This window comes from Notamacropus eugenii, chromosome 1, assembly GCF_028372415.1.
Source record: "Notamacropus eugenii isolate mMacEug1 chromosome 1, mMacEug1.pri_v2, whole genome shotgun sequence".
Taxonomy (NCBI): Eukaryota; Metazoa; Chordata; class Mammalia; order Diprotodontia; family Macropodidae; genus Notamacropus; species Notamacropus eugenii.
The window spans coordinates 647980979-647992747 of record NC_092872.1 but is presented as its reverse complement, the minus strand read 5'-3'; the positions used below and the strand labels follow the sequence as shown (position 1 = coordinate 647992747).

Below are 11769 nucleotides of genomic sequence, written 5' to 3'. Positions count from 1 at the left end.
TTTCAACAGTTATAAAAGACATATCCTTTCCTACTCTTCTCATCAATATATAATGTGACTTTTTATATATAGATCAGGTATCCATTTGTAGGGTATTATAGTATATGAGGTGTTCAGGGAGTACTAGCACCTCTGGTGTGAGAGCTTGCCAAGCCCTTTGGAGGGCTGCTCATTCACTTTTGGTGTCCATCTATCATCCAATTCTTACCTATGGCTCCAAGAAGCTCTGGCATTTGCAGTAGTGACTCCCCAGTAAAATTCTCTTGTCAGGCAGATTTAACCATGTTAAGGTTAGCTGACAAACCTATCAGTGATTTAGGAGAATGTCTACCCTAAGCATGTGAAGACTTCCCCTAACCAAATGGACAGATGAGAGCAATCTGAAGGCAGCTGAAATAGTCACTTTGGAGTGCTTAGAGCTTGGCCAGACATTGAACAATTAAACATACCAGTAACCATCCACTGCATCCTGGGCCATCACAAGTCATTTGATTTTTGTCTTGCAATTAGACTTCAATAACTCTGGAAGAGTGAGAGACTGACAACTCTGCACAATTCTGCCTCACTTAAATGTAATTCACTCATAAGTCAAGAAATCACCCTCTTTGAAAACGAAGGATGAAGGAGAAACAACAACAACTATGATATACAGTGTGATATGTTATTCTAAACTTTACTTATGCCAGATCACTTTCAATATTTCCCAGAAATTTTTATCAATTATTAAGGCTTTCCTCAAGTGTTTGGAGCCTCTGGATCTTGTATATTTAAATTGCTTTTTCTGATCAATTTTTTGAAAATTCTTAAATAATTTTAGTGTTTTTTACGGTGCTTTGAAGCATATCTTGAAATCTGGTAGTGCTAGTTTCTCTACTCTCCCCTGCTCATATCTTTTTTTTTCATTATTTCTTTTGTAATTTTTTTACTTCTAAATGTTCCAAATAAATCTGGTTATTAGTTCTCTTGGCTCTATAAAGGAACTCCTTGGTATTTCAAACAATGTCACTATGTAATTAAATTAATTTAGGAAATGTCACAAACTGAGATTTCTTTTTTTAAATTTAATTAACGTATTTATTTTCAGTTTTTAACAATCACTATCAGAAGTTTTACATTTTTTCCCTCTCCCTCCTCCCTCCCTTCCCAAGATAGCATGCAATCTTATATGGGTTCTACATATACATTCTTATTAAATACATTTTCATATTAATCATGTTGCATAGAAGAATTAAAACAAATGAGAGAAACCATTAGAAAAATCAAAACAAAAGAGAACACAAGAGAAAATAGTCAGCTTCATTCTGCATTCTGATTCCATAGCTCTTTCTCTTGATGTGGATGACATTTTACCTCAAGAATCCTTTGGGAATGTTTTAGGTCATTGCATTGCTGTGAAATGCTAAGTCTATCAGAAACAGTCCTCACACACTTTTGCTGTTACTATGTATAACATTCTCCTGGTTCTGCTCATTTCACTCAGCATCCATTCATATAAGTCTTTCCATGTTTTTCTGAAGTCCGACTGTTCATCATTTCTTATAACACAATAGTATTCCATTACATTCATATACCACAATTTGTTCAGCCACTCCCCATTTGATGGGCATTCCCTCAATTTCCAGTTCTTGGCCACCATAAAGAGAACTGCTATAAATATTTTAATACATGTGGGACCTTTTCCCATTTTTATGATCTCTTTGGGATACAGCCCTAGAAGTGATATTGCTGGGTGAAAGGGTATGCACATTTTTGTAGCCCTTTGGCCATTAAACTGAGAATTCTTAACCAAGAATGGTTAATATCTCTCAAATTATTTTGGGCTATATATATTTTTGTAAATAGCATTTGTATTCTTGTAGTTCTTGTGTGTATTTTAACACATTGACTCCAAAATATTTTAAATTTTCTTTAGTTTTTTTTAATGAATTTTCCTTCTATTTTTGTTAGGTCATATTCTTTGAATTCGCATTGTCATGATCATTGTGCATATTATTTTCTTGGTTCTGCTGACTTAACTCTGTATTGTGCCATGTAAATTTTTCCATGTTTCTCTATATTCATCATATTCATCATTTCATACATTAATAAATCTTCAGTTATATTCATATACTTCAATTTTTTTAGTCAGTCTTGATTAATGATGATCTACTTTATTTCCACTTGTTTGCTGCCAAAAAGGCAGGGGGCTACTATAATGTTTTCAATGTACACGTGTAACAGTATGCACCCCAACATACACAGGGGGCCCTGCTATCATAGGTTTAGATATGCATTCATAAAAGGAAAGCAACTTTCAAGGGGTTAACAATCATATTAATCAAGCATGTGAATCATTCCTTTAACCAAGCATATATATCATTCACTTAGTTCAGGGGAGTCAGGACCCTGAAAATACAGAGAAATCAAAAGTCAATAGAAATGGTTTCCTCTGCCTGACCATCAATAGACAGGTCCAACTGTCTGACCATAGTTACCAGAGAGGGAAGCACTGACATCTGAGTTTTCAAAGTTGTGAGTCTTCTTTAGTCCTTGAGGACTCCAGAGTCCTCATCTGGTCAAACAAACACTTTCAGTTAGTAAGCCCCAAAGCAAAACCTCAATTCAGAGTATTTATTTCTTTTTTTAGAGCCAGAGGGCATCACAACCCTTCAGAACCAGTGCCTCATTGACTAGAGTCTTGGGTCTTTCCACAAATCTTCCCTAATCAAACTCCCTTAATGGGCAGGACCATTAATTAGTGGGGAAGATCTTTAATCACTTTAAAATAATTAACAATACAAATACATATGCTGTTCCTAGTTAAAGAAATTCTTGTTTCTGTACTTTACCCCCTACTAAAGACTCTTGATTGCTAAAGGCAAGATTTAATCAGAGTCACTTGATAATACAAAAACAGCAAAGGATCCTATTTTGCTTGCCATCACAACATGGAGACATCAATTACCTTCTTGGAGTGTAACCCTATCAGCAGATCCTCTGCGTCAAAGATGTAAACATTTAATCTGTGGAATTCCAATTTGCTTTTTAAAATAGTTCTATTCATGCATTCTATTCATTCAGTCCAGCATTGACTGTTACCATCTTTTGACATTTTTCCTATTTGCTGGAGAGGAGAGGAAACCAACATTGTTGTTGTTCTGAATTGTGTTTCCCTTTTTATTACTGACATGGAATATTCATTCAAATGCTGGTTAGTAACTTGTAGTTGTAATTGTGAGTACTACATATTTCTGTCCTTTGACCATTTGTCTATATATCTTGGATACCAAACCTTTTTATGAGCATCTTAAGTCAAATTTGTTGTTATTTTTGTCATTATTGGTTCTAATGTGACCATTTCCTTTATCCTAGATTCATTAATTTTGTTTGTGCATGAGCTTTCTAGTTTCATGTCATAAAAATTATATCTTACATCTTTTAGAGTGGGCTATCCCTTGTCTGGTTTAGCATATAACTCCTACCCAAATCTATTAAATGTTTATTATATGCTATGTCAACTTTTGTGGCCTGATCTTTAATACTGTTATTATTTTTAAAATAATTTATTATGGAATATGGTATAATTTGCTTATTTAAAAACTAGTTTCTGACAGATAGCTTTCCAGTTTTCTCAACAGTTTTTATCAAATGGGGGCTCTCTCTTAAGTAATTTATATTTTCTAGATTATTCAGTGCTGGGGTATTGAGCTCCCTTGTCCTGATTCCCCCTTACTTGGTCTCTTCCATTAATCTGTTTCTCTCTTTTTTTTATGACCCAGTACCAAATGGGTTTGATGACTATTGTTTTACAATATCATGTGATGTCAGGAAGTTCTATTCTGTCTGTCTATTTTTTCAGACTTTTCTGTATATTCTAGAGCCTCCCCCTCCTGATAAATGATTTTTTAGTTATCTTGAGTTCTATAAAATATTCCTCTGATAATTTGGTTGTTATAATATTGAAACTGTAAATTAACTGTAATTATATTAATCAGCATTCCAACTATTTATTTTTTAAAAATCTACCCTATCATTTGGAAGAAGCTTTTTTATAGTCCTCTTCAGTACTAGTGTTTTCCCTCTGTGGATATCTCCAATTTATCCTATACACACACACACACACACATACACTTTTTTTTGTTTATATTTATTTGTTTTGTATTGTCTCCCTCATTAGACTGTGAGTTCCTTGAGAGCCATGGCTGTTTATAATTTTCTTTGCATCTACTTTGTTTATCATAGTGCCTGGCACAAGGTAGGTACTTGATAAATACTCATTGACTTGACTTGTAGAAGTCAAGTCTTTTTTTTTCACTTTTTTGTTTCATTTTTAGTTTTGTAGAAATAAAATCTGACAGGACAAATCAATAAGGGAGTTTGGGAGATGACATGAACAGGATCATTGGTGTGGGGAGGCAGGGGGTAGGTGGCAGTAGTGTCTCCTTCACCCCCACACCCGAGTGTTCAGCTCCTGGGGAGGGAGAGGGTATCATACTTCAAGGACAGGCCAAGGCCTCTACCGAGTCTGCTGAATGTAGGAAGAAATGTCTGTCTCATCAGGCAGTTCACTGATGTTGACCTCGAAGCGATCCTGGACGTCACTGAGGATTTTAGCATCATTTTCATCTGATACAAATGTTATGGCCAAACCCTACCAAACCGGCTTGCCCTAGTCGCCCTGTGTAAGTAGGTGTCTGCATCCTCTGGCATGTCATGGTTGAAGGCGATATTTACTTGTTCAATATCCATGCCCCAGCCAAACAGGTTACAGGCCACAAGGATACAACGCTGGAAATCCTTGAACAGCTGATACTGGGACAACCTCTCCTCTTGGGGCATCCCACGATGGATAGCAATGGCTGGAAAGTTCTGTTTCACTAGAAGCTGGGCCAGGGCAATGCAGCACTATACAGATTTCACGAAGATCACCACCTGGTTGAACTCTAGAACATCTAAGAGGTCAAAGAGTTTTAGGTTCTTCTTATTGTCCTTTGGTTTGACATGGGCTGCAGCCCATGCAGAGTCAACTTCATCTCATTATCCACGAGGATCTCCATTGGGTCTTGCATGAACTTGCTGCAGACAGGGCAGATCTCTTTGCTCAGGGTAACACTGAACATCATGACCTGCTTCTCATGGGTGGTCATGCAGAAAATTTCCTGGACATCCCGATGCATGTTCGAGCATTTTGTCACACTTATCCAAGACAAAATGTTTAATGTGTTTGAGATTGAGGCTCTTATTTCAGGCCAGGGCTAAGATACAGCCCGGGGTCCCCACACCAATATGTGGACACTTCTTCTTCAGCTACTCCTCATCCTTTTTTTATTGATAGACCACCAAAAAACACTGCCACCTTGACATTAGGCATTTATTTGGAGAAGAACTCATACTCCTTGCTGATCTGAAAGGCCAGCTCCCGAGTATGATATATCACCAGCACAGAAACCTGACTAGTGACTGGCTCCAGCTGCTGCAGCGTGGCCAGCACAAACACGGCTGTCTTTCCCACTCCTAACTTGGCCTGGCACAAGACATCCATTCCCAAGATGGCCTGAGGAATACACTCATGCTGGACTTCAGATGGATGCTCAAAGCCACAATCTACAATGGTCTGGAGCAGCTCTTACTTAAGTAGAAAGTCACGGAATCCAGAGCTGTGGATAAAGACATAGGAACCTTTCACATGTTTCTTTGCAGGGGCCTCAGCTCCATCCCCCTAGCTGCTGTCTCCACGTCATCATCTTCATAATCCAGGAGTTCAGTGTCCACATCATTTTCTGCCACAGCTGGGTCAGGGGAAGGGGATATCTAGATAGGCTCTGGGAATAGGCTCTGGTAGAGATTCAGGGAGCAGCAGAGGAAGAAGAAGACACTGGATTCAGAGTTGAGAGCTGAGCAGGGGAAAAATGTGTTTGGTGGTGTCTGGTGGTGGCAGCAGCAGTGACCAAGGAAAGCAGTCTTCACTTCCAAAAGTCTTTTAACTAAAGTATTTTTCCAGCAGTTTTTTGAATTCTCTATTTTTTGTTTTGATTCTTTTATATTTGTCCAAAACCAGAGTATAACACCAATGGGATACCCATAGCAGCCCTATGAATATGCATGCATATTTCCAGGATAAATTTGCAAAATATAAATAATTCTCCTCCTCAAAAGCAAAACCAAAATATATGTTCAGATACCAAAAAGCCAATTCCACCATGGTAACAAAGAAGTTTATATACATCACCAGTGCAGGGAGCACTAGCATCCCCAAGTCTTCTCTGTTAGGCCTCCCCACATACAAGCTCCCCTAGACAAAATTCCTCCCTCTCTCTCTTATGATAGCTGCTCTGCCTCAGCTCTACCTATCTCAACTCTGCCTCCCTGTCACTTCCTGCTCCACCCTTTCTGCTCTACCCCTTCAGCAGGCTTTTCCCACCATGCCATGTGACTAAGGATCCATGTGACTCAGGCTCCATTGCAGCAGTCAGCTGGGCCTGAGCTCAAAGTAGGTCACATAGGCTTATTAATGGATGGGAAAGATCTTCCCATTCCATTAACATTACACAGAGAAGGAAATTAAAGTTTTCTGCTCATGTTGCAATACTCTGTCTCCTTGTAATTCTTTTTTTTTTTTATGAATTTAGGTGCTAAGGTATTTAGAATACATAGTTTTAATATTGATATTGATGTTTTGTCTATAGTTCCTTTCAACAAAATGTAGTGTATTTATTTATCTCTTTTTATGTTGCGCATTTTTTGTTTTGGCTTTGTAGAATAGCTCTTTAGGTAACCAAAAAAACTAAAACAACTCCTTTTATCTGTAGTTCCTCTAACTCTTCTTTGACCCTATTTGTATTTCAGCCTTTACCCTTGCTTGTGACCTTACTGACTGTTGAGACAGCATGTATCAGAAATAGTCTTATCTATGAGGGCAGGATTAAGAAAAACAACTAACCCAAACAAATGCCTTTCCTGTTACCTGCCCCTGTCTTGTTCCCAAGCCCCAGCAAGAAACCCTCTCCAATTGAAGTGCCATGTACCCAATTTACTTCTCACCTAATTAAAACCTATATAATCCTTGTTATTTTGTTCTTTCAGGGAGTTTTCAACTGTTTGGGTGGGGCTCCCTTCCTAGTGAACTTACTAAGCCTTCCTTGGTTTCTAAATTTCTTGTTCTGGTCTTCATTTTTTTTGTTCCAACATTGACAATTGTACTCACAGTATGATTACAACTCTTGGTTTTTTTTTATTTAACTAATGCATAATAATCTCCAATCTATTCCACTGATTTATTTCTCTAATTTTTAATTAGTACCAAATGGGTTTGATGACTTCTGTTTTATAATATTGTTTAAGGTCTGGACTTGGTCTTCCCTCTTCATCTTTGACTTTTCTTTACTTCTTTTGATCATCTAGACCTCTTGTTATACTAAATATTTTTTAATATTTTATTAAGTTCATTTATTCTATATATCTTTGCTTTTTAGTTGTGTTTCTTACAACAAATTGTGAGTTTTTGTTTCCTTATACAATCTGTCACTATTTTGTTTTAATGGATTGTTTAATCCATTTGCACATGAAGTTTTGAAAGGTGTGTATATATTTTCCTTTTTTTTGCAATTATTTCTGTCTGCATTTTTTTGTAAATTAAGTTTTTTTAATTCCACTTTCTCCATAAAGACAATAATTTATCTCTAGTGATTTTTGTTTAACCCACGTTAAGTCAATTCTATTCCCACAAACTCTCTTTGTCTCATTTTTAAGTGTTCCCTCCCTTGCTTCTTATTTGTGCTGACTTTCTCTAATAAGGGAGTTTTATTCATTATTTCTTCTTTCTTACTTTTACCTAGTTATCTGAGGTCCTTATCCTTCTGTGTGTGTGTGTAATAGATTCATTTGACAATCCTTTGAAGCTTATGTACTCCTTTACAGAATATTTCTAAATGTATAAAATGAGATACATAGAATTACAAAGTAAACCTATTATATCAAAATATAATTATCTATTTTTCTATTTCACCTCATTTCTATCTCTAAAAAAAGTTTACAGATGTGAAGAACCACTGCTTTACATGTTTTGGGTTATTGTTATGTGTTAATGAGTTAGTATGATTTAAGTGGTAAACAGTTTAAATATAACTGCAAATGAATTTGGGTAATACATATATATGCATATATATGTATATGTATATATATACATATATATATGCTTCATTTCATGAAGCATACTTACCTTGAGAAATGTATTATCAGGAAATGATGATTAAAATATGTAAGTACATTTAAATGTATTGTAAAATATATTATTAATGTACTATTATTAAAATGTAATTTACAGTGTAATTTTAAAATGTATTATTAGGAAATTGTCATTAAATTGGTGGGTTGTCTTCATCTTTTCAGTCTTCTTCCTTTCTGACTTTTGGGCATTTTACTTCAAAGAATTTCCACCAGCACTTACGTAGAGAAAGCAGAGGAAGTAAAAAACATTTAATTGATTGGGTTCAGATAAAAGGAATTGCTTCAAAAGTTGATCCAATTGGATAAAATAAACTTGTGGATTAACAACAGATTCATTTTTCTGTATAACCACAGATGCTCATGATCAAGGCCAGTTGAAATTTACAAGGGTCCAGATATACTTGTTTTCTAAGACAGGAACCTAAATTATAATTCACAGGTGACTTTATTTGATTAAAAAGTCTTATTTTATTTATTTTATTACTTAGGTTTACATTTTATACTGACAGAAGATATTTGATTTTGAAAGAATTTCAGTTTTTAATATTTTCAATATCCTATGACAATTTCTATTCGGCAGGATTCTCTTCTGCTGAACTGAATATTCATCTAAAACAAATTAAGCTTCCTTTGCTTGAACAAGAGGTCACAAAATTCTGAGACCGTGATATATCCCTACAAAGTGAGCATTAAAAATAAAAACCAATCAGTAACCATTTGTATTTCATTATGAAGAATCATTGTCAATTTAATCTTTCTGGGAACAGCAAATCAAATTCTTAATTTATTCGTGAAAATATTATCCAGGCAAAGAGACATAATTTGACATTGTAACAGAGAGAATATCAGCTATGAGGTAGCTGATACTATCTCTTGAATTTCTGATGATGCCAAACTAATATAGCAGTAGGATTTTCTGGAAAATAACAAGTTTCTCAAACCATTTGGGGGGAGTCAGGAGGAGGGGGATCAGTCAAAAAGATTTCATGGAAAAAGAGAAAAAATCAATTGAGTGATATCTACTTACTACATAACTGCAGAAAGCTGGAAAATTATTTTTGTTTCTTTGAGCTCATAAAAATCATAGTTCCCATTATTTAAGTATTTGCATATACTTGATGGCTTGAGTATTACCTCATGTTTACACAAAAAAAAAATGTCCTTGTTGTACCGGAAATTTTTTTTAAAACAAGTTCAACTTCAAGTCACAAATTTTTATTAAGGATTTACTCTGTAATTATGGGGAAATAGGAAGAGGATCACGTTTTTATGAAGGGAATTTTATACTTCTTGCTTTATGCGTCAAATGTTTTCTATTATGAACCTAAAATCTAAATAGTTTATGCTCCATTAGGAGAAGAGGTTTCTGAGGAATATCTTTAAAAACTAACTGGGAAAATTAGTGGAAGTAGGCAGTGTGAAAAGATCATTGTACATGGAATCAATAGTACTGAGTTCAGTCCTGACGATGCTAATAGCTGTGTTTCCATGAGTAACTTAATTTCTCTGAGCCTTGATTTCCCCAGCAAAAAGCGATACTTACCAATAAGAGCTTTTGTTTGTTGGAAAAAGTCTTTGTCAGTCCAAATAAATTAAAGGAATGTGTTATATTATTATTATTACTTGAACCATCACAGTCATTGAATTCAGCACCCTTCAACTCAGTCCAACAAATGAATAAGCATTAGATCATAGGATCATAGATTTACAGGTGGTAGGAATCTAAAAAGCATCAGTCTTACTTCCTTACTTTGTAGATGAGGAAACTGTTGTATAAGGAAGTTAATTGACTTGGCAACAGCCACCAGGTAGTAAGTGGCAGTACTTGAACTCAGGTCTTCTTCCTCTAAATTCAGATATATTTCCATTCAGCCACACTGTCTGAATATGCCCCCTAGACCACACATAGGATTAGTATCAAGTAATGACTTTGAAATGAGAAGAAAATTTAAGTTTTGAATGGCCTTTTTAAAAAGTAGTCATAGCTAAGGAAACACTAGGAAATGACAGAGGTTCACAGGAAGGTATCTGACTATCAGTGTATATGATGCTCTTTAGGAGAAAAGAAGTAATGTGCTAGGAGGAAAAGAAAAGGTGAAGAAGTCAATCTGCACCAAAGGGCAAAGCCAATCTTAACAAATGATGAGTGGATTTGCTTTGGGCAAACTAATCAGAGAAAAGAGAAACTGGTCAAGAATAGGAGTATTCAAAGATGCTAAAGATGAAGAGTCCATCAAAGAAGGTAATGGGATAACCTGATTGAGAATGGCCTGAAACCCATGGAAAAAATCTTTAGAAACCCATATGGAAAAAAAATATATATATGTATCTCATCTGATGGTGAGGAAAGGACTTTTTAAAGACCCAGTAAAAGGAGTACTGGAGAAAAGCCTGCAGGGCAATCTAGAGATCATATTAGGAATCAGTGAGGCTTCTCACTTCTTCTTCCAATGTTATAACTAACCATGTGATGGCATCATTGTTTGTTCTATATTTTTGAAGAGTATACCTCAGAGTTGCACTCTTAGGAAAGTGACTGACTAGCCTAGGGTGGAGCAATCTTTGGCAGTGGCGCCTTCCCTCACTTCCTCATCTAACCACTTAAAGTCTTCTCTGTTACTCAAAGAGATAATCAAGCAGGCTTTTGAACCTTGACCTTCCTCCCCCCTCCATTCTCTTGGGAAACAGATGACACTTTCTTTCCAGAACTTTGGACCAAGATAGATAATTCTCTGGAATTTACACTGTTTTTTTTCTCAAAGGGACAAGATGAGAAGCATTACCAAGGCTGTGAGGGAGAAAGGTATCTGGTTCTTGTAATGCCCCAAAATAGCAGCTACATGTGATCATAGAAAGTAATAGCACCATTCTTGAGACTTTTCTTTACAAGAATCTCCTGAGACAAAAGAAAAAAATTAACTCAGATGTCAGAGACTTGAAGAACTTCCTGTTTTAATGAGACTTGCTTATTCAGCAATAATGCTGGAAGATCTAAAATCTAGAAAAAGATGAGACTGGTGATGAGTGGTAAGGACAAGAAAATGTTTTGGGGGTCCCACCATGCTCAAGGTATGTTCAGAGGCAAGAAATTTATCAACTGCCACAGATGACTAGGCTCATCAAAGGACCATAAATTTAGACACAGAAGGTACTCTTAAAGGTTATTTAGTTCAAGATCCTCATTTTTCAGATAAGGAAACTAAGGCTCGACGAGATTAAATGCTGTACTAAAGGTTTCATAAGTAGTAAAGGGTAGATCTGATGTTTCAAAGCTATCCACTAAATCAAAATTTAACTTTCTTTCTGTGGTACCAGAATAATTTTCTGAAAATAACAGTGTCAATAAAGAGCCTAAATGACCTAATTTTTACTTTGTTGATTTTATTTTATAAGTAGAATTGATCTTTGGATTAAGAGAAAAAAGAGAGAGGGGGAGGAGCCAAGATGGCAGAGTAGAAAGATACACATAAGCTAGCTCTGAACCCACAGCCCATAAAATACCTGTAAAGAAGAACTCCCGGCCTCTGAGCACCAGATATCAGCACAGCAGCTCCTGAGACCTTC

The 11769-nt window shown here is 35.9% G+C and overlaps 1 pseudogene; it reads right to left on the bottom strand.

Moving 5' to 3' along the window:
• Positions 1–4337: 4337 nt before the first annotated feature.
• LOC140519406 (spliceosome RNA helicase DDX39B pseudogene) lies at positions 4338–10073 on the bottom strand (annotated as a pseudogene).
• Between the last annotated feature and the right edge of the window lie 1696 nt (positions 10074–11769).